Here is an 18,887-nt window from a genome sequence, read left to right as displayed (position 1 = left end):
GCCAACATATTCCTCAGAAGAATACTTTCAGGCTTTGAAGCTCATTGATAAAACAACTCAAATATTTCTTTTAAAAATGCATCACTTGGGGGAGGTTAGTTCTAGAATGAATAACCTGAACTCGTAGCTGTGATACCAGACGCTTCGCGGTATTAAAGTAAAGTGTTACTGGTAATTTATTGTTAAGCGTTCTGATACTGCTTTTAAACTCACCTATCCTTGACCCCCCCAAACTCCTCATGGTTTCCCCTCCATAATCAAGCTACAAGGGCATTTCAAAGCATAAATCACAAAATCCATTTTACACATGTAACCTTTAGTTTCTAACAACCTGAAGAGCAGCTCTAGGGTGGAAACATTACTTTTTCACACTAACAATCCTTATTCAGATCTCTGTCATCATGGTTGTTTTCACAATCTTTTGAGGGACCTTACAACTTGCTTATATGAAAAGATTGGAGGTATAATCAACAACTTATGCAAAGTCTCACCAATTTCCAACAGATTTCAAATAATCAGAATAATTCTAGAAATCGCAGAGCTCAATTCACTCAAATGTTATTTGATCTGTAGCAAGCATGTTTCTCCCTTGTCTTTGCTATAAGCTTCCTCCAGTGCCCCAGTGAACGATGCATACAGGTATCCTGGACTTCTAAACTCACTGTGCGATTCATCAGCATATTTGATAAATCACCCTTTTCAGGTAATCTATTTTTCAAGCTTAAAAACGGACCATTAATCAATCCTTTAAGGAATTGGTATAATAGCTTTCATTATGCAACACACTTTTTGAGATCAGGCGATTTACTACATAAATGAAAACTTACTTTTCCAGTGGTACTACTGTACATAAAAATGAGTAGCTTTCTGTTCTGCCTTTACAGAAAACGTAATGGTAGCATGAACGATATAGATACCAATTCTAAAAGCTTTCAGTTTGTCCATAGATCCTGACCAAATAAATATGTTAATAATGTATCAATACCACATGTCTACAGTTCATGCACCTTGCATCAGAAATAAAAACGGTCTGCAAAATATACATGAAACAATATGGGAATCCATATGCGAATTAACTGAACATGGATAATCTCAATATTCACTTCTTATCTCTTCCAATCCAAACAGTCTCTTTGTGCTCTACAACGCATTTGGCATCTTTCTTATATGCCTTTGTTAAGTTTGACTACTTTGGTGAACCAGAAGAGCTGAGATGACTAAAAAAAGATAAAAGGAAAGCGGAGACCCAGTGGGCAAAATGCCCGTCCGACGACAACAAAATCACTTGGAATGTTTTTTGTAGAGAAATCATACAATGCTGTCAAACACTGAAACAAAAAAGAACTTTTTTAACAAATAGATAGACTCAAAAAAGCTATTCGAAATTCTAAATCTTTTACAAAAACCTAAAGCAAAATCAGTTTCATTCGTGCCCACGAATCATGATTGAACAAAAGCTCAGTTGGACCTTGAGGCAAAGGTATCTAAGGCCCAGGATAAGATTAAAACAGATCTTGCTGACCGTACACATAATAAACTCCTAACATCTATCTGGACCACCTATTCTCAAAGATCAGCTGAAATTTAGATTTCTCCACCGCAGATCTGTTGAATATCTTGGCTACAAAGCACGCGTCAGCCTGCCTAGCAATACAATACGTCCCAAAATGAGTCTTGTCAATGCATCCTTCATTGACAACTTGGTTCCTGAAACTATCAAGAATGTTAAGGTGACCCCGCTTTTTAAACAAAAAACAAAAACCTGGGTTAGATCTAAATGACACAAATAATCTAAGACCTATCACTAATTGTAACTTCCTTCTAATATTTCTGGATGAAATGGCTACATTACAACTTCAAGCATTTGTGGAAACCCTTGGTGTCCTACATCCTAGGCAATCCGGGTTTAGACCATCCCACAGTACTGAAATGGTCCGCATTGATCTGCAGGCACATATTTCTGCAATCACGCTTTTGCTTCTGGAACTTTCCCCTCCTCCCTCAAGCACTCCCTTGTGTGCCCCCTCCTGAAAAGACCTTCAGCAGACCCCCACGTGCCCAGCCAACTACCGCCCCATATCTATCATCCCCCTCCTCGGGAAACTCTGAGAAGCTGGTCTTTGCCCAACTTAGTCGGCACACAGTACTTGTTGGTTGCCCCCATGACCATCAATCTGGATTCCGAGCATCCAGATGAATGGAAACTGCTCTTCTGAACACCTGTGATGAACTGCTTGCATCTCTTGACTCCAACTCTCCAGCTGTTCTCATTCTACTCGATCTCTCTTCTGCATTTGATATGGTCAACCACTCCATCCTCATAAAACGGCTCCATTATACCCTAGGTATCTCGGATTGGACACTGGACTGGCTGACCTCCTTCCTCAGTTACCGTCTGTCCCAGGTTATTCTAGGCTCTTTCTCCTCCCCTACCTCTATCTTCACCTGCCATGTCTCCCAGGGCTCCAACCTCTCTCCCTACTCTTTAACACTTACCTTGCTCCTCCGGGACACCTCATTTCCAACTTTTCCCCTAACTTCCAGTCTTATGCAGATGACACACAACGCTTGTTCAAACTTCCCTCTGACCCTCTCCTTACTTCTTCCATCATCCCAGACTGCCTATTTGCCATCCAGTCCTGGTGCACCTCCACTTCTCCTTCATCTGAAGCCAGAAACCTTGGAGTCATCTTCTCTCTTTCTTTGATCCCTCAGATTGAGAGCAATGCCAAGAAGTCCCACTTTCAACTCTACCTCCTCAAAGGAATTCCCCCTTACCTCACTTTCCCCTAGAGGCTCAATGTCTTTAGAGCTCTGGTTCTCTCCAGGCTAGACTACTGCACTAGCCTTTTCATTAATCTACCCTCTTCTTCTATAAGACTCCTCCAGCTAATCCAGAATAGGGCAGCAAGATTTATACTTGGCCTCAAGCCCAGGGACCGCATCTTTCTAGCCCTAAAAACTCTCCACTGGCTCCCGGTTGCAGCAAGGATCAAATTCAAATCCCTCTGCATCATCCATAAGGCTGTCTGGGAACGGGGACCCTGCTATCCATGGCTTGCTCTCACTAAATACTCTTCCTCCAGATCTTTATGCCCCTCTGGCACAAACTCTCTGTGTGTCAAGCGCTGCGCTGAACAGAGAGCTGGTGGCCGATCTCTTTCCTCAGCAGGACCCCTCCTATGGAACGGGCATCTCGCTTCCTCTTCGTCTTGAGCCAGTTCATCTCAAATTCCGGATGCTCCTCAAGACTTTCCTTTTCACCTCTTCCTTCCCTTCCCCCCTCCTCTGCTAATCCCACAGTTGCTGAGATTGGTGACCAAAGCCCTTATTCGTCTTTCTGGACCCTGGCCTCCCACACCCAATCACCTTCAGCCTCCACCCGCTCCAAGCACTTGCTTTGGCACCATTGGCCTATACCACCGCAGGCTTGCACTTAAGCATTTATTGGCAGCTGACCTCTCCCTAGCACTTCCCTCCTGGCACACCTAGCACTCCCCCCGCCCCCTGCCCCCTCCCCATCACTTCTTTTCTCCATGCACTTGCACGTTCTGAATGCTCACAAGGCCTAGTAGGTCTGCATCTAGCCTTCATTGTTTTAATTGATTTTCATTCCCATGCTCCCTCCCTGTTGCCCTGTGGGCACTTTGAAACACAATGTACTTGTTGTATAAGCGCCTTACAAATGCACAATAAATAAATAAAAAGCTGGAAATCATGGATAAGGGAATGACTGGACTATTGGACCTATTAGACATGTCAGCAGCATTCGACCATGAAAGCCTCCTCCATACTCAGAGACGTAGGCAATGTGCATACTAAACATCTAAGTGGGTCCAGCCCTTCCTGACCTGTCGGATGTCCAGAGTCTGCTGGGGGGAGGCCTCCTCCGTCCCAGCTCCCACTCACTGTGGCGTGCCTCAGGGGGCCTGCATGTCCCCAGTGCTCTTCAATCTGTATGCCTGATACCTCTGCAGCCTCTTGGAGGATAGGGGGGTATTTTTCACTAACTATGCTGACAACACCCAGCTGGTTTTGGAAATTGCTGGGGATTACGACCTTGATGCGGCAAACTTTGAGCACACCTACAGTCAGAATGAATCATGGATGAATGACAACTGGATGTGTCTTAATGGAGAAAAAACAGAGTTACCGATTTTGGGTCATCTCAGGCTGGAGCCAAATTGAAGCCTAACTACCAGTCCTTTTCAATCCAGGACTGTAATATTCCGGTAGTAGGCAAAGTTAAAACACTTGGCACCCACCTCGACTCCTCCTTGAGTCCAGAAGACCAGGTCAACCAGGTTACCAGAAACTGCACACGCTATCGAAGGCTGCTCAAAAACCATTTGTCCGTTTATCTATAGCATGAGCTATTATTCTAACCAAACCTCAAGTTGTACAAAACCAGACGCCGTCCGAATTATAAATATGATACCAAGAAGAGATCATATATCTCTCAGAAAACAAGCACTGCATTGGCTCCCAGTCTCAGCCCAGGTACAGTTTTAGGCAGTCACCCTTGTCCATAGATGTCTTCACAGGAAATCCCCAGCCTATCTGAAAACCTTGGTGACCCCACACGAGCCAACAAGATCTCTTCGCTCATCGAACCTGGCACAGGTGAGTTGTCCAAGCTTCAAACGGGCTAAAGGTATGGGCAGGTCGACCACTGCCTGCTCAGCAAAGATCTGGAACTTGCTTACCTTGGAGCTCAAACAAGAAGGAAATACAAGAGTGCTCAGGCAGCTGCTAAAAACCTCTCTTTAACTGAGCCCTCTTGACTGCTCTCCTTAACCCTCCTGATCCTCTTTGTCCCATCATTTATGTTCGTGCGTGTCTGTTATTGTGCACCCGAGGCCCCCAGGTTTTTGGGGCAATATGAATAAATAAATAAAAGAAGGTCTCTGAAGATTGTGAGTCATGTTTCAATGGTTTTATTAAAAAGAAAAGGAATCAAACACCCAACTTACTCTATTTCTATGAGGGAAGTTCACTGCCTAACAAATGAAGACTCTTTAGTCCAAAATACTATCAGCTAACTGGCCCTACCACTATAGAAAACACCTAACTAAAAGAAGGAAAGGGGAGGCTGTGTACCCTAGCCTCAGCAAGGCTTCTGCCTGGACCAGTTTATACTTTATTGACTATGTCAAAAGTATTCAACGTGCCAAATGACAGCCTCTAATGTTGCTCATGAATTCGCAGCTGTAGCCGAACCCTCGTCCAGATCAATTTTGGAGGCGCAAGAGCGTTCAATCGATTGATACTATGCTGAGAATTGCTTAACAGGAAACAAGGGGGCATTGCCAGAGACGGTGGAGTGCGCAGCCTTGGAAGAAGTCTTGGAATAAGCAGATTCATTCTACATGGGCAAGCAGGGTGGTAACCCGGAGGAGGACTTCATTCAGGACAAAACACTGTCCACCATACAGGGCGTTCCGGTGGCCCGTTTCGTAGTTGGAGGAGGGGGGCAATCATTATAGAGAACTCCTGTGTATTCAATCTATAATAAGAAAAACGAGTAGTAACCAGCCAGTATGTCCACCGGGTGGCCCATGGATCCCTACTTCTGTATCTCCCGACCTTCTGGGTTTAAGCCTGCTGCCAGGTGGCAAACTAGCTGTTGGGCCCAGTGTTAGTACAAATACAGACTATAGGTTAAATTTTGCCACACATCTTAACAGGCTCTTCACAGCATTTATGCAACTGAAGGATGCTTTCAGATTGTGGACGGACAGATGCGATAAGGAAGTAGGGAAAATGGATGTCTGTCTGGGGGTGATTTGCCTGCTGGCAAAGTCCCTGTCTAATCTAGTGGCAAGGGATGTTGGTATGAACAAAGACATGTATGTTCAGTCTGGGCCTGATTCCACTAGCATCCGGGTGCCAAAAGTCAACAAGAATACTTTGCTGCTTTCCTCGACAGGGAGAGAGGTGGGGCATGGAGGGGTTCCCAAACCCATGGGGGCAAAGACACACGTGCAGACAAAGGATTACAGCTACGCAGCCTGAAAGCTTGGTCGAGAGTAATAGGTTTCCCTAGCCCTCAAACAATTTGTAAGGATGACAATGTAAAGCTGGGTAACGAGTACAGATTTAATCTGGGCGGCTGTGGAAATGACGCTCTGGCTCTGATGCCACTCGGGACAACCCCTGTAGTGGCATGAAGGGGACTTTTAAGTATGATCTTCTGAGCAGCTGGCTAGATACAACCCTAATGTGTTGCCTTAAGGGCCTAACGAATGTCAATAAAAATGCTTATAAAAGAGCCTTAGTGAAGGGCCTATCGGAGGCGCTTGGGGTGAATGACATTTTGTTTCAACTGTTTCCCACTGTTCACATTCTTTCCGACTGTATGTTTTGTAAGGGGTGTAATGTTGGTTATTCTTTTGTCAATGCAAACCTTTGCTTGTGTATCCTATATTGCTGAGATACCCTAGCAAGGAGGGGGGTGGGAATATTTGAGGACACCAAGGCATATGCCATTTCATGACTCATGGTACTATTGATAAGAGGAGGGGAAAAGGGAGATGGGCTTTTCAGACCTCCACATTTCACTTCTTTGAATCTCAACCCAGGTAGCAGTATTGATCTTACCAATGATCCCAACCGTCCGATTATTGACTTGACAAGAACTTAACTTTAGCAGAGGATGAGGCAGGTTACCCCAGGGAGTTTCCAGGTCTCTAAGCAGACAAGGGAGAAGGTATATGCCTTTGCTACACAGGCCATACCTTTGAAACAGCTTTAGGGAATGTGGGCCGAAAGCTGAGATTGAGAACTGGCACGGCTCAGAGGGGCAAGTGTGTGTTGGTGTAACGCTCACCTGATTCCCACGGAGGCGCCAACCTGTTCTGGACTGCTATGACCTCTTCTAAGGTGATGCGCAGGACTCGGAAGACGGACTGGACCGGACCCCCAAACCTCGCCTGTCTGGCCCGTAGAAGAATCCTTCTGTAGATGGAAAAGGGGATTAACTGTCTGCTGGATAATGTGTCGGATTCCCCCCTTCCCTCTCTCACACTCCTCGAACCCCCTCCGCGATTCCCTGTAGAGTCTCACCTTAGAGTCTGAAAGGACGAGCTCTCCATCCTGCTTCCGATGCAGGGGCGTGTTGATTTCCAGTTACTTCACTGGATCTCGGGTTTGGTGAGTATTCAACTCCGCTTGACTTTTCCGATATGAGGCCGTAAGTATTCAGTTGCAAAAGTTCAAGCCTTAATTGTCCGTTGTCCTTTTCTCTATTTGAGATGCAGGATGAAGAATCTGCGTTGAGGAATGGATTCGCCGAAGGTAAACTCTGGTGAGTCTTTTTGATTGATGGTTCCCTTAGTGATCTTGCTTTCACCCACTAATGCGTGTGTCTTTTTCCCCTTAGTGGCCGGGGTACGGAAGTGCCAAAGAAGCGGCGCCAACCCGAGGTGAGGAAAGATTGTCCCAACAATAATCAGGTAAGTCTTAAGGTGGAAGAATCAGGCCTTCCTCAATCTGTTCCTTCGCTCACCTTTGTTTTGTCTCTTTTTCTCCTTAGGCGCTGAAAGGCGACGGATGGTGCCAATGGTCGCTGAAGAGCCCGAGGGCGCCTCGTGAAGATGAGTGGAACGCGGCGCTGCAGCGAGCGATGCGATGCGCTTCTAAAAATAATGTCTTTTTTCAGGATCGTCGGAGTGACGGTTCCGGACTCCGGATGGAGGTAGGTAAAGTTCAATTATTCACCTTTCTCTCCTTTCCTTCCTTTTCAGGTGTTCCAGGTTGCAGGCGGGCGTGGCTGGAGCCAGGATGCAGGAGCAGACACGGTGAGCGTTCAGCTGCTAGATGCAGAACAACGCGAAGCGTGAGCTGCTGTCTGGGCGTGGTTTAAATAGCCCCCAAAGTAGTTCCAGGTAAGTATTCTTCCTCTTCCACGCCCGAGTGGTAAAATAGTCCCAGAGGTAAAATAGTCCCTTTCAGACTTCAAGGAGGTCTGGATCCGGCAGCATGGTCTGCATCAGGTAAGTCCATCCAAGCACTCCCATAATGAGCCTGGCGCCTATGGTGCCAGGACTGATGCCTTCTATGAGCCTGGCGCCAAAGGCGCCAGGACAATGTCCAAAGAGCCCCTATAAGGGGTTGCTGGGTCTCTCCCTGGGGACATGTCTGCTTTCGGGGACGCTGGTCCTGAACTGGCTTCCCGGGAGTAGGCATCATGACAGTTGGTACGCTAAATGTTGTGTCTGATCAGTCCCATGTTCCCCAATCAGTTGAATCTCTGGTGATGGAATTCAAGGTGCTGGTTGACATTTGTAGTGATCATTTTCCCATCCGGCCTGTGCTTAAAATGCAGGGTAGGCAAGCACTGCCGGGACAATCATCTCGGTTTATGACAATAATTTCTATCTTCTAATACTTTGCCCAGCTGGCAAATACATTAATGGGCAAACTAATGGCACCACATCACATATGCCCCAACTTTTCTTCATCCTGGTAAAAATTTCACTTTTCTGTTCCTTTGTACAGCTGTTGAGTGCAGAATGGGCAAATTCCAGGCATGCCGATCTTGATAAAATTTAATAATTTGCATATATCATTTTTTGAACTGGTGAAGTTTACGATCAATGCCATGTCAGAAATGTTACATGTTTGCAAGCACCTGTTGAAAAAATTGTCAATGTCTGATCATTTGCCATCTGGAACGTGGATAATGGGCAAATCGGACTAATGCATGCCAAACGGTCCATCATAAAGTAATTTGCCTAACTTCTAATGGCAATCTGATTAAAATCCAAGTTTCAACAGGACCATCTTTTCTACCAAACATCAAAGTTAACCCCCCAAACACCTTCTGTAAATTGGTCTTCAAATGCTTCAAGTTGTAACCAATGTTATTTACCTAATTTTCTAACAAATGCACCACTTCCTCTATAGTTCCAGGAAGGTAGCTCAGAGGACAAGCCCCAAATCCTTCAGTAAATGTTTTTTAGTCCTAAGCACTTCTTGACCAACGTAAGAGGTACAGTGAGCTTTTAAATGCATTTTTCTCCACTAAATTTCATAGGAATTCCTCGTGGAATAACGCCCCCCAAAATCGTAGTGAAGTGGTCTTTAAATCCTACCATGCTCTGACCAGTGTTACTGGTCTTGTGTTACTATAAATATGCTACTTGCCACAAATGATCCGAAAATTCCCTCCCGGAGAACCCTAAAATCCACCCATGTTTGTTTTAAATACTGAAATTTGGGACAAATTGTACTGCCTAAATGTGCTTAATAAAAATGCAACACTTGCACCCAAATATCCTGAAAGTTTCTTGGGAAGACCTCCAAGCCATCTGTGATGTTTAAGTGATGGTATGCTTTTTTAATAATTTTACTGGCCACAGGTGTGTACAAATGCCCTGTTTGCCACTCAGTTTCCTAAACATTCCTAGAAACATCAAGGGTCACATGAAGTTTATTTATTTATTTGAACAGTTATATAGCGTGCACAAAACCCAGAGGTATCTTGGCGCTTAAGGTTACAGGAATAGGTTTCACTTGATCACAGAGGCACATGTAGAGATTACAGTGTATACTACATGTAAGGCTTTCATTATTTACACAGAGAACACATTTACACAAGTAGCATAGGTGGCAGTCTATTTGCTAGATTTGGGAGGCACCTTGTTTGAAGGGCCAACGGGACGTGTCCATTCTTAGTGAGGGAGGCAGTGTTCCAAAGTGGGCTGCAACCACTGGAAAGCTAACTCAGCCAGCCTTCTGTCTGTTGAATCTAGGCGTGGAGATTAGGCTGGTGTGGGATGATCAGGTAGGTCTTCTGTCTTGGGTTTTTGCGATTTGATTGCAAAGGTAGACTGGGGCCTTGTTCGAGAGGCATTTATGGGTCAGTGAGAACACTTTGAATTTGATCCGGTCTCTTACTGGGAGCCAGTAAATTTTGTGTCGTGTTGAATAGATGTGTTTGTGTCTGGTTGTGTCTAGGGCAGCTCTGATTGCATTGTTTTGCACAACTTGAAGTTTGCTGATGTTTCTGGAGTTGCAATCTGCATTGAGAGAGTTACAATAGTCGAACCTCGAGAGGATGAGTGCTCTGGCCAGAGTAATGCAATTGTCAGGTGAGAGGAAGGGCCTGCTAGCTCTAATTCATTTTGAGGTGTATGCCGATGAGATAATGGAATTGACCTGCCTTGTTAAGGAAAGGGTTGAGTCAATATAGACGCCCAAGGCTTTTATTTCTTTGGCCACAGCAATAGTGTTACCATCAATATTGAAGGATTTGTATTGTTGTGGGAGGTTAAGTTTTGCCTTGCTGCTTATGATGAGAAGTTCCATCTTCTCGTCATTCAGACATAGTTCATTTTGAGCCATCCAAGCTTGGATGAGGTGGTACATTTTGTTGATGGTGTCTGAGTCAGTATCGTAAGAGCCAGTGATGGGGAGGAATATTTGGGTGCCACCCAAATTGTCTAGTTTGTCGAAGAGTAGTTTGGTAAAGGCATTATATAGTGTGGGTGATACACACAAGCCTTGTGGTACACCACAGGAGACTAGGGCTGGGGTAGCAGCTACGGAGGCTGAGAAGACCCTCATGGGGTTCCAGGTAGACGTGGGCAGCTGTATCGAGATGGAGGCACAAGATATTGCGGTTGACCAAATCGAACGCTGCGGACAGGTTAAGCAGGAGGAGGATGCATAGGCCCCCCCCGTGATCTGGGAGGAAGCCAGACTGTCTAAGGCCTAGGAGATAGTTTAATTCAAGAAACTTTCGAATCTGTATATAAGCTACTCAGTCTAATATTATTTTTTGTAGGAATGGCACTGTGGGGATGGGACAGAAATTGGTTGGGATGTTTGGGTCCAATGTGTTTTTTTTTTATTTTTTAAAGTGGTAGTACCCAAGCTTCTTTTAAGTCATCTGTTACTTTGCCTGAAGCAAAGGAGCTGTTGGCGCGTGAGGTAATGAATGGGGCAGGTTTGTTTGTGAATTCCTTAATGAATGTGGGAGGGCAGATGTCCCCTTTGCATCTTGAGGGTTTAAGTCATTTGATAATTTTGATGGTTTCTGGGGTGGTCAGAGGAGTGAAGGCAAATTTGTGTGCATTTAGCTGCCTTATGGGAGGAGTATCTTCCGGGGTCTGGTCCGGGTTAAGTATAAATTTTTTGGTTTCAACTTTATTTTGTAGTAGGGTGATTTTGTCCGCCTGTGCAATTTGGATGTTTGAAAACCATTGCTGGTCCTTGATGCAGTGGTCAGGGGTAGGGGCTGGTGATTCCAGCTCATAAAGTACGTTGACGAGTTCTCTGGAGCTAGATTGGCCATTCTGGACTCTCAGATTATAGGAGTCTCCTTTGGCTTTAATGGTAGCTATTTTGTATTCCTTAGTTAGGGCAAGGAAGTGGGCCTTACACTCTGGTGATGGTGATTTCCCCCAGTTGCATTCGGCTGTCCATTTTTGCTGCCCGTAAGGTTTGTAGGTCTGCTGAGAAGCAGGGGTTGGCATGTGCCAGTGGTTTTGCTTTCCGGACCGTTAAAGGTGCTACTTTGTTAATAGCTGCTAAGATGGTTGTGTTTTCGAGGGTTGCTATGCAGGTGGGGTCTGAGTGATGGTGTGGAATGTCACTTATTGGGAGAAAGAAAGGTTGCATATTGTCTTTATTCATTTTTTTTTAAAACTTTTTGACAGAAGTGAAGAGTAGAGTGGGTTTAGCAGGTTTTGCGGTTATCGCTGTCGTGAAGAGGATGGTGTGGTCAGACCAAGGATATGGGGTATTGGCTAGGATGTCGGTGGCACAAATGAGGTTCACAAGCCTGTCTAAGGCACGTCCTTTTTCATGAGTAGGGTTGGCTATGCGACGGTTGAGCCCTTGTGCTGTCATTGAGTTGGCAAGGCACTGTGCTTGTGAGTTAAGGAGGTCATTCAGCCCAAGGTTAAAGTCACCCATGATGATCTTTGATAGGGGGTTTGAGTTGGAGGCTAGAATGGTAGTAATATCTTCGAAGGAGGAAATTGGGCCAGGGAGTCTGTACACTATGTGGAGAGCGAGGGTGCAGGTATGCGTGAGGGCCATTTTCTGCGTAATTACTTCCCCTGATGGGAATGTGTGTTCTGCCATGATCCTGTGGTCAAAGGAGTTTTTTGCAATGAGAGCTACTCCTCCTACTTCAGTTGTCATTCTATCTTTTCTGTAGATAGTGTAGCCTTCTGGGATGGCTAGAGAGATGGCCGGACCTGACACTGCATGGAGCCAAGTTTCTGTGATAGCAAGGATGCCTAACTTGTTGGTTGTAATGAGGTCTGCAATAACTAGAGCGTGGGCTGGGAACGATCTAGGGTTGATAAGAGCTCCTTTCAGGTGAATTAGGGAATCGATGCAATTGGTACTAATGTGGGTAGGTGAGAGCGTTTTCTTTTTTTTTTTTTGTTGGTTGAGTGAAATGACTGGTCTCGAGGGGAGATTTCCTTGACCTCGTGGTATTTGCACAGTTAACGTCTTGGTACTTTTAGCAAAGCGTTGTTTGATGTCTGTGAGAGGGTGTTGACCTGCTGTTTCTGATGAGTAGGGAGCGGCGCTTTGTGGTGCAGGTAGGTGCCTGACAATAGTCATAGGTTCCTCCGGGAACTAGTACAGGGAGCCTGGATGGGCATGGGATGAGTGCAGTGGTGTTCTGAGGTGGACCCTTTAGCTGGGTGCAGGGGCAGGAATGATGGTGACTTAGGTAGGAAGTGAGTAGGAGGGATATTAAGTGAGTTGGGAAGTACAGTGGCCATTTACAGTCTTTGTTGAGATTGGTAGGCCGGGCTCACTGACTGGATTGTAGTCATCTTTAACAGATATGCTATGTGTAGGGTCAGGGAGGGTAAAGTGTTTATCCTGCGAGAATCCATGGGCAATTTCTGAGTGTGTGGGGCTTGCAAAAGTGCTGAGTAAGGTGCATACAATCAGCAAGATGCAATAGTCAGGCAGAGGCCTGGAGGCTAAATAATTCTGGTGCAGGCATTCAGCAAGATGCAATGGTCAGACAGAGGGCTTGATGCTAAATAATTCTGGTGCAGGCATTCAGCAAGATGCAATGGTCAGACAGGGGGCTTGATGCTAAATAATTCTAGAGCAGACATTCAGCAAGATGTAATGGTCAGGCAGAGTAATTCTGTTGCATACAATCAGCAAGATGCAATGGTCAGGCAGAGGCCAAGATCCTAAATAATTCTGGGGTCGGTAGATAATGCAGCGATTGACTCGGCACTGGTGAGGGAGCTCGGGAAGAGGGGGGGAAGACGGCAGTGTAAGAGCCACGTGTAGGAGGGCTATTGAAGCTTGATGAGGTAATGGGGGCACCTAGGCAACACAGAGTGCGGGGACTGCACAGCTTACTTGCCGGATGATCTGAGGATTATGGCCACGGTCACTCGCTGCCACGGACAGCCACAGACAGGGGCCTGGAGTGTGGGCAGTTGGTGGGGGCCAGCGTTTGCATGCCGGCTCCCGATTTACTACCTATAGGTATGTGGGTGGCCAATCATGGCAGCAGCCTGCTGCAATCAGGAAGTTAGTAGGGCACTCCAGTTGGGGGCGGCGCAGTGGCCATCTTCAAGGGGACAGGCTTTGTTGTATCAACGTGCGCTCGGCATGGAAAGCAAGGTGGTGCACAGAAAATAAAGCTCATTCCCATGAGCGGGTTTGGGCACAATGTAATGCCGCCTAAATGATTCAATTCATCTGCATATTCCAGTCGCTTGTAAAGATTTCCGGATTGTTGTGCTTACGCAGCAGGTTATGCCACGGGTAGCCCTAGTGGGTTTAACGTATGGTAGGAAGGCGACGGGGACCATCTGTGTCCATCCTCCTCCATCAGTACAGCGAAGAGCAGCAAACAACTTCCATGGATGGTGGAAAGGTAGAAGTTAAAGGTAATTGAAAATTGCCTGATCTAAAATATAATTTATATCGCTATTAATTACTGCAATTAACAATATTATGTTTCTTTCATTTGAGATTTGGGATCAAATCATTTTGCTACCAACTGAATGCTGATATATTCCATCAAAGTAAGGATGTTGCTCAACAATATATTGGATACGCACACGTTGGAGATTTCCCCCCGCCCTGCCCCACCTCCCCTCTACAAAGTAGTTCAGTTCGGGAATGGGTGATTGAGAAATTCTCAAACTCAAGATATTCACTTTTAAAGATTGACAACATATTTGTATTTCAGGCATGCGCAGAAGAATTGAAGATAAACACGGTTATGATGGGAATAAGGCATGCTCATCAAATACGCACAGTAGAGGCGAAGGTAAACACACTTACAAATACGGATTACATCCGAACCATAACACACAACTCTGTGTTCATGATCTCAAACCGTTCTACTGTCATTTACATCTGGAAACAATACCATGACAGGCAGGACTATCGGAATCCGCGATCGCACAGCCACATCCATTTAGGCAATAAGCCCTCAGCATGGGGGGCATTACCACTTTAGGTAATGCCCTAGGGCCCATAAGTACAGGCCCAAGCTAAGCGCTCGCCTTAACAAAGGCCCTGGGGCATTACCTGAAGTGGTAATGCCCCCACCTCCTGCGAGGGGTTTACTTCTATTAGTACCACGGCCCGTAGGACCGAGGTACTAAAAGTATTTTTGTTTCTATTCCGAAACGCACCAGCATTTCAGAACAGAAGCAAAATTTGTAAAAAAATGGCCATTGTGGAAGGGAAAATGAAGTCCGTTTTCCCTTTCCCTGGCGGACACTGAAAAAAGTTAACAAAAAATGGCTACCATGGAAATGGGAGAAGGGACTACACGTAGTCCCTTCTCTTTTTCCATGACTTCCATAAGTAAACAAAAGAACACGTAGTCCTTTCTTCCTTTCCATGGCTGCCTGTTGCAGATCGTGAGCGGACACGCTGGTGACAGAAGTGTTCCCAGCGCATCTGCTCTTGAAATGGTCTGAAAAGAAGGCAGGTGGGGTTGGAGAGGGAATTCTGTGGATGGGAGTGAAGAGGGAGGGAGGGAGGGAGGGAGAGGAGAAGGGGAGGACCACACTTGCCTCATTCCCCAGCGGGGAAAATGGCAGCCTCCAGACGTGATGCGGCTCGGAGCAGGGGCGATTACCGCTAGTAATGCCCCCGTTCCGAGCCTCCTCATTGGCTGAGAGGCTGCCACACCCCCCACACACACCCCCACCAGGTATTAATCATACATAAACATCATGCTATTTTAGAATATATGGATAACATATGCTCAAAACTAACAGGTAACAGCAGCAACTGGTGTTTTAGAGACACGTGTACCCCCAGAATATGGCTTATACATGTGCGCACACACACACACACACACACACACACACACAGCCACAGACGAAACACACTTAACACATTTTCTTTTTGTAAAGTGTGAATAGTTAAGGTTGCTACCTATACATGTAGTGTCTACACATACTGACAGCTTTAAGATTACTACAAGTAGTCAGAATGAACTAATTTCCTTCTAGCTAAAACAAACCTGAACTCGCACTACATCTACACCACAACACACACTACAGCTACGTCACTGAATAACTCCTCCTTCCATTTTTCTACTTAAGTATACCTCATTAAACATATGTCAATGTTTTTGTGTGCCTTGTAGTTAGGTTATTCATCTGGTGGGTAAACTGGGCATTTCTTGCTAATGAAAGAGGTCACTGGAAAAATACATTTAGCATTGTGTACATAATATCCTTGTGACAGGTGGTGACACATTTTGTCTCACATTATCCGCGGAGATGGCTCATTTTGCTGCATTACACAAAAGGGTTTTTAAAAGAACAAACATTGCTTCGGCTTCCCAAGGCATGGATCATTTCCTTTCAATCTATTAAAGCATTGCATATGATTAGGAACTCACTAAGGAGCAGTCGAAACTAGAAAAGACACATTCGGATAAGATATACATTGGAGAGTATTTTGTACAGCCAATTCAACTCTTTTGCAAAAAGCCAGAAGCACCAGACAGCCGCCCACTCATTGGCTCCTTTCTGAGCTTAGCCTGACAAACAATTCTCCTGACTCACTCTTCTTTTCTGCACAGCCAGTGGGCGGTGTGTGAATAGTCCCAAGAAATCTACATCTACAGTACATTGCCTAATGACTATTTTTTATTCTTTGTCTATGTCCTAACCTTGCTGTTGTCAGATAATCTTGTTGCCAATCTAGTTTTTTTTGGCAGATCTGATTAAACAGTCATGCATTATTAAAGACGCCGTCTCATTGTGATTTAAATGTATAAATGTGACATTGTTTTGGTCCCATAAAAGGGGTATAGCTCTAAGCAGAAGGGACCATCATCGTTTTACTATTATTACATGAGCTGTAAGCATCTGTTGCCCGATTAAGTATTATTCACATTTTAAATCGGAAGCTTAAGCACGAAGCCTACAGCTTACACAACCTGCAAGGGGGGCCCATAAATGGTTTTGATTTCGGTAGTGTTTATGTATGTACATGTGGGATTTATAAAGCATGCACCTAGCAGCGAAGCCACAGAACACTGTACAGAGGGGGCACACCAAAGGAATTACAAGCAGGGTGCAGAGGAGCTGGAACGGGTAGAGTGAGCAAAGAAGAGGCACTCTAGAAGGGGAGAAATAGAAATAAAAGGGTTGATTGGCAAGATGGACTTTGAAGAGAAGGATCCTCGGGTCTTTCCTGATCTGTAGGATGGAGGTGGACAGTTATTTGCATTTGGTAAGTTATTCCAGGAACAGGGTGTGTAGCGAAATAATGCACATTTCCTGGTTTGTCCAGCTTGTAAATTCTTTGCTTTCAGCCTGGAGATGTTGTGGTTCTGGTGGTGTGCTGGCCTCCAGAGACGGCGAGTTCTTGGCCAAGTAGTGTGGTATTGAGGTTCACACTACTTTGTAGGTGATAGCGGCAGTCTTGATCAATATATGTGCTTCATGTGCTTGCATGGGTAGCCAGTGAAGCTACTTGAGGATGCGGGTGGTGTGGTTGCCCTTTCTTAGTCCTTTGAAGTAATGTGCTGCAGGATCATGGACAGCTGTCAGAGGGATCAAGGTCTCCTGTGAGAAGGGCGTTGCCGCTGCCCTGGTGGGAGATGACCCGAGACTGAAACCAAGGGCCAGGACCAAAGGCCTGCTTTTCAGAGGCGCACAGGCTGGTGCCATGCTGTTTAGGTTTTGTTGGCAATATATGTTTTCAAACAGATGTCGCAGTCGATAGTAAAGCCGAGATTTTGCACTGGGTGAGATTTAAGGTGGGTATCCATCAAGCTTCATGGCAGTCAGCCAATTCTGGACTTTGGCATGCTTGGAGGGGTTACCCAAGAGAATACATTTGTACTTTGTAGTGTTGGGCTTCAGGTAGGCGCTTGACATCCAGGATTGAATGAAAGACAGACAGTGCTCGAGTCGATGGAGCTGATGCAATTCATGCTTACGTAAAGCTGCGCGTCATCTGTGCATTGGTGTATCTTGATTTAGGACTTGTGTCTAGGTTGTGAGTAGATCAGCAAGGTCTGCCTCAAGTAGTACTGCAGAATGAGCTTGCAGTGCATTTGTGTTTTGGAGGTGGAATGTGGGTCATGATGAGAATGATGAGGTTCTTTGGGAGGGAAACCACATAGGAGCGGGTTTCGTGCTGGATGTTTGTGTGCGAGTGAGAGTGGGATGGAAAGGAGTGAGTGGGGTGTGATGTACATGCTATTGGCTTATGTGTGAGTGTTAAGCAGAAACCTGTGCAGTTCCCTCTGGGACCACTGCAAAAGATTTAAGATTACAGGTGTTGGCAGTAAACCCACTTGGTAGCAGTCTGTACCACACAGATTCACTGTGGTAGCTGTGGCTGAGCAGTCAGACTTCCCTCAAGAAGAGTTAGGCAGTATATAGAGGATACAGGATAGGTACAGAGTCACAGTAGTACAAACAAACACTGACCAGCGCTAGGTGTAAAGGTATATACTTATTTATTTTTAAGGCACACTCATAAAATTACACTAGCACAGAAAAAGGTAAGTAAGTCAAAACACAGTCACTATTACTTATATGTACATCCCTAGTCATTTGTTGGACAAGTCTAAGTTAACACCACTTATTTCCAAACAGAGGTGAGCGCTTAACGTCAGATGGCACTCCACAAGTTATTAGAAAAGGGAGGGAAAAGCAGAAATAATGAGAGCAGTAGGGTAAAACACTTTTCACAGAAGGTTAGCAAAGACAGTCAATGGTGGAACAAGGAGAATTCGTTCGGGGCCCGCTTCAGAGAGAGCCAGGTAAAAATATGCCCAAGATCACACAATGTCGCAAGTCTTTGCAGGTAAGTAGAAAAGGTTTTACTACGGTTCTGAAAAGTTTAGTTAGGGTGTCCCCGACCTACCCAGGTTCGAGAGCCGAGGGCTAAATCTACCCCGTACAATCGGTGGCAAGGGAGGCCGGGCGGAACACAGTACCTTTAAAAGTGGAAAGGAACCTCCAGCGGTGGTAGTTGTTCCTGGTAGTGGTTGCAAGTTGCGGCGTCGTCCAGGGGAAGAGGTGAGCTCGACGTGGAGGAAAGCTGCAGGTCGTTGCACTACCAGGGATGAGGCCAGCCGTGGAGTTTTCCGGTCACAAAGGAGTTTACCCCTCTTTCGCGATTGAGGTAAAAAGTGGTATCCTGGTTGCCGGGGTGCTTGGCACAGGCAAGGCGGCCACGAGATGCTTCGGGACGGCGAAAAGAAGGCAGCAACTCGTTGTCCCCACCAGTTAAGGGAAGGAGACTCTCTGGAGGGAGATCTCCTCTGTCGTCGGAAAAAGTGGTGAGACGGTTCCGCAAGGCTTCACCGGTGGTGTCGTCTTGGCAGGTCGTCTCGGCTTCTCCCTCTTCGGCTTCTTAGGTCCTGTGGCGACTTCTGAAGAACCAGTCCCAAA

The 18,887-nt window shown here is 45.7% G+C and overlaps 1 protein-coding gene across 5 annotated transcripts in view; it reads right to left on the bottom strand.

Moving 5' to 3' along the window:
• Nucleotides 1-18,887, bottom strand: part of HYCC1 (hyccin PI4KA lipid kinase complex subunit 1) — a 711,655-nt gene that overhangs the window by 110,489 nt on the left and 582,279 nt on the right. The gene's annotated exons all lie outside the window — the stretch shown is intronic.

This window comes from Ambystoma mexicanum, chromosome 2q (genome assembly GCF_040938575.1).
Source record: "Ambystoma mexicanum isolate Mex_15411 chromosome 2q, UKY_AmexF1_1, whole genome shotgun sequence".
Lineage (NCBI taxonomy): Eukaryota > Metazoa > Chordata > Amphibia > Caudata > Ambystomatidae > Ambystoma > Ambystoma mexicanum.
This window is presented reverse-complemented; position numbering and strand designations above follow the sequence as displayed.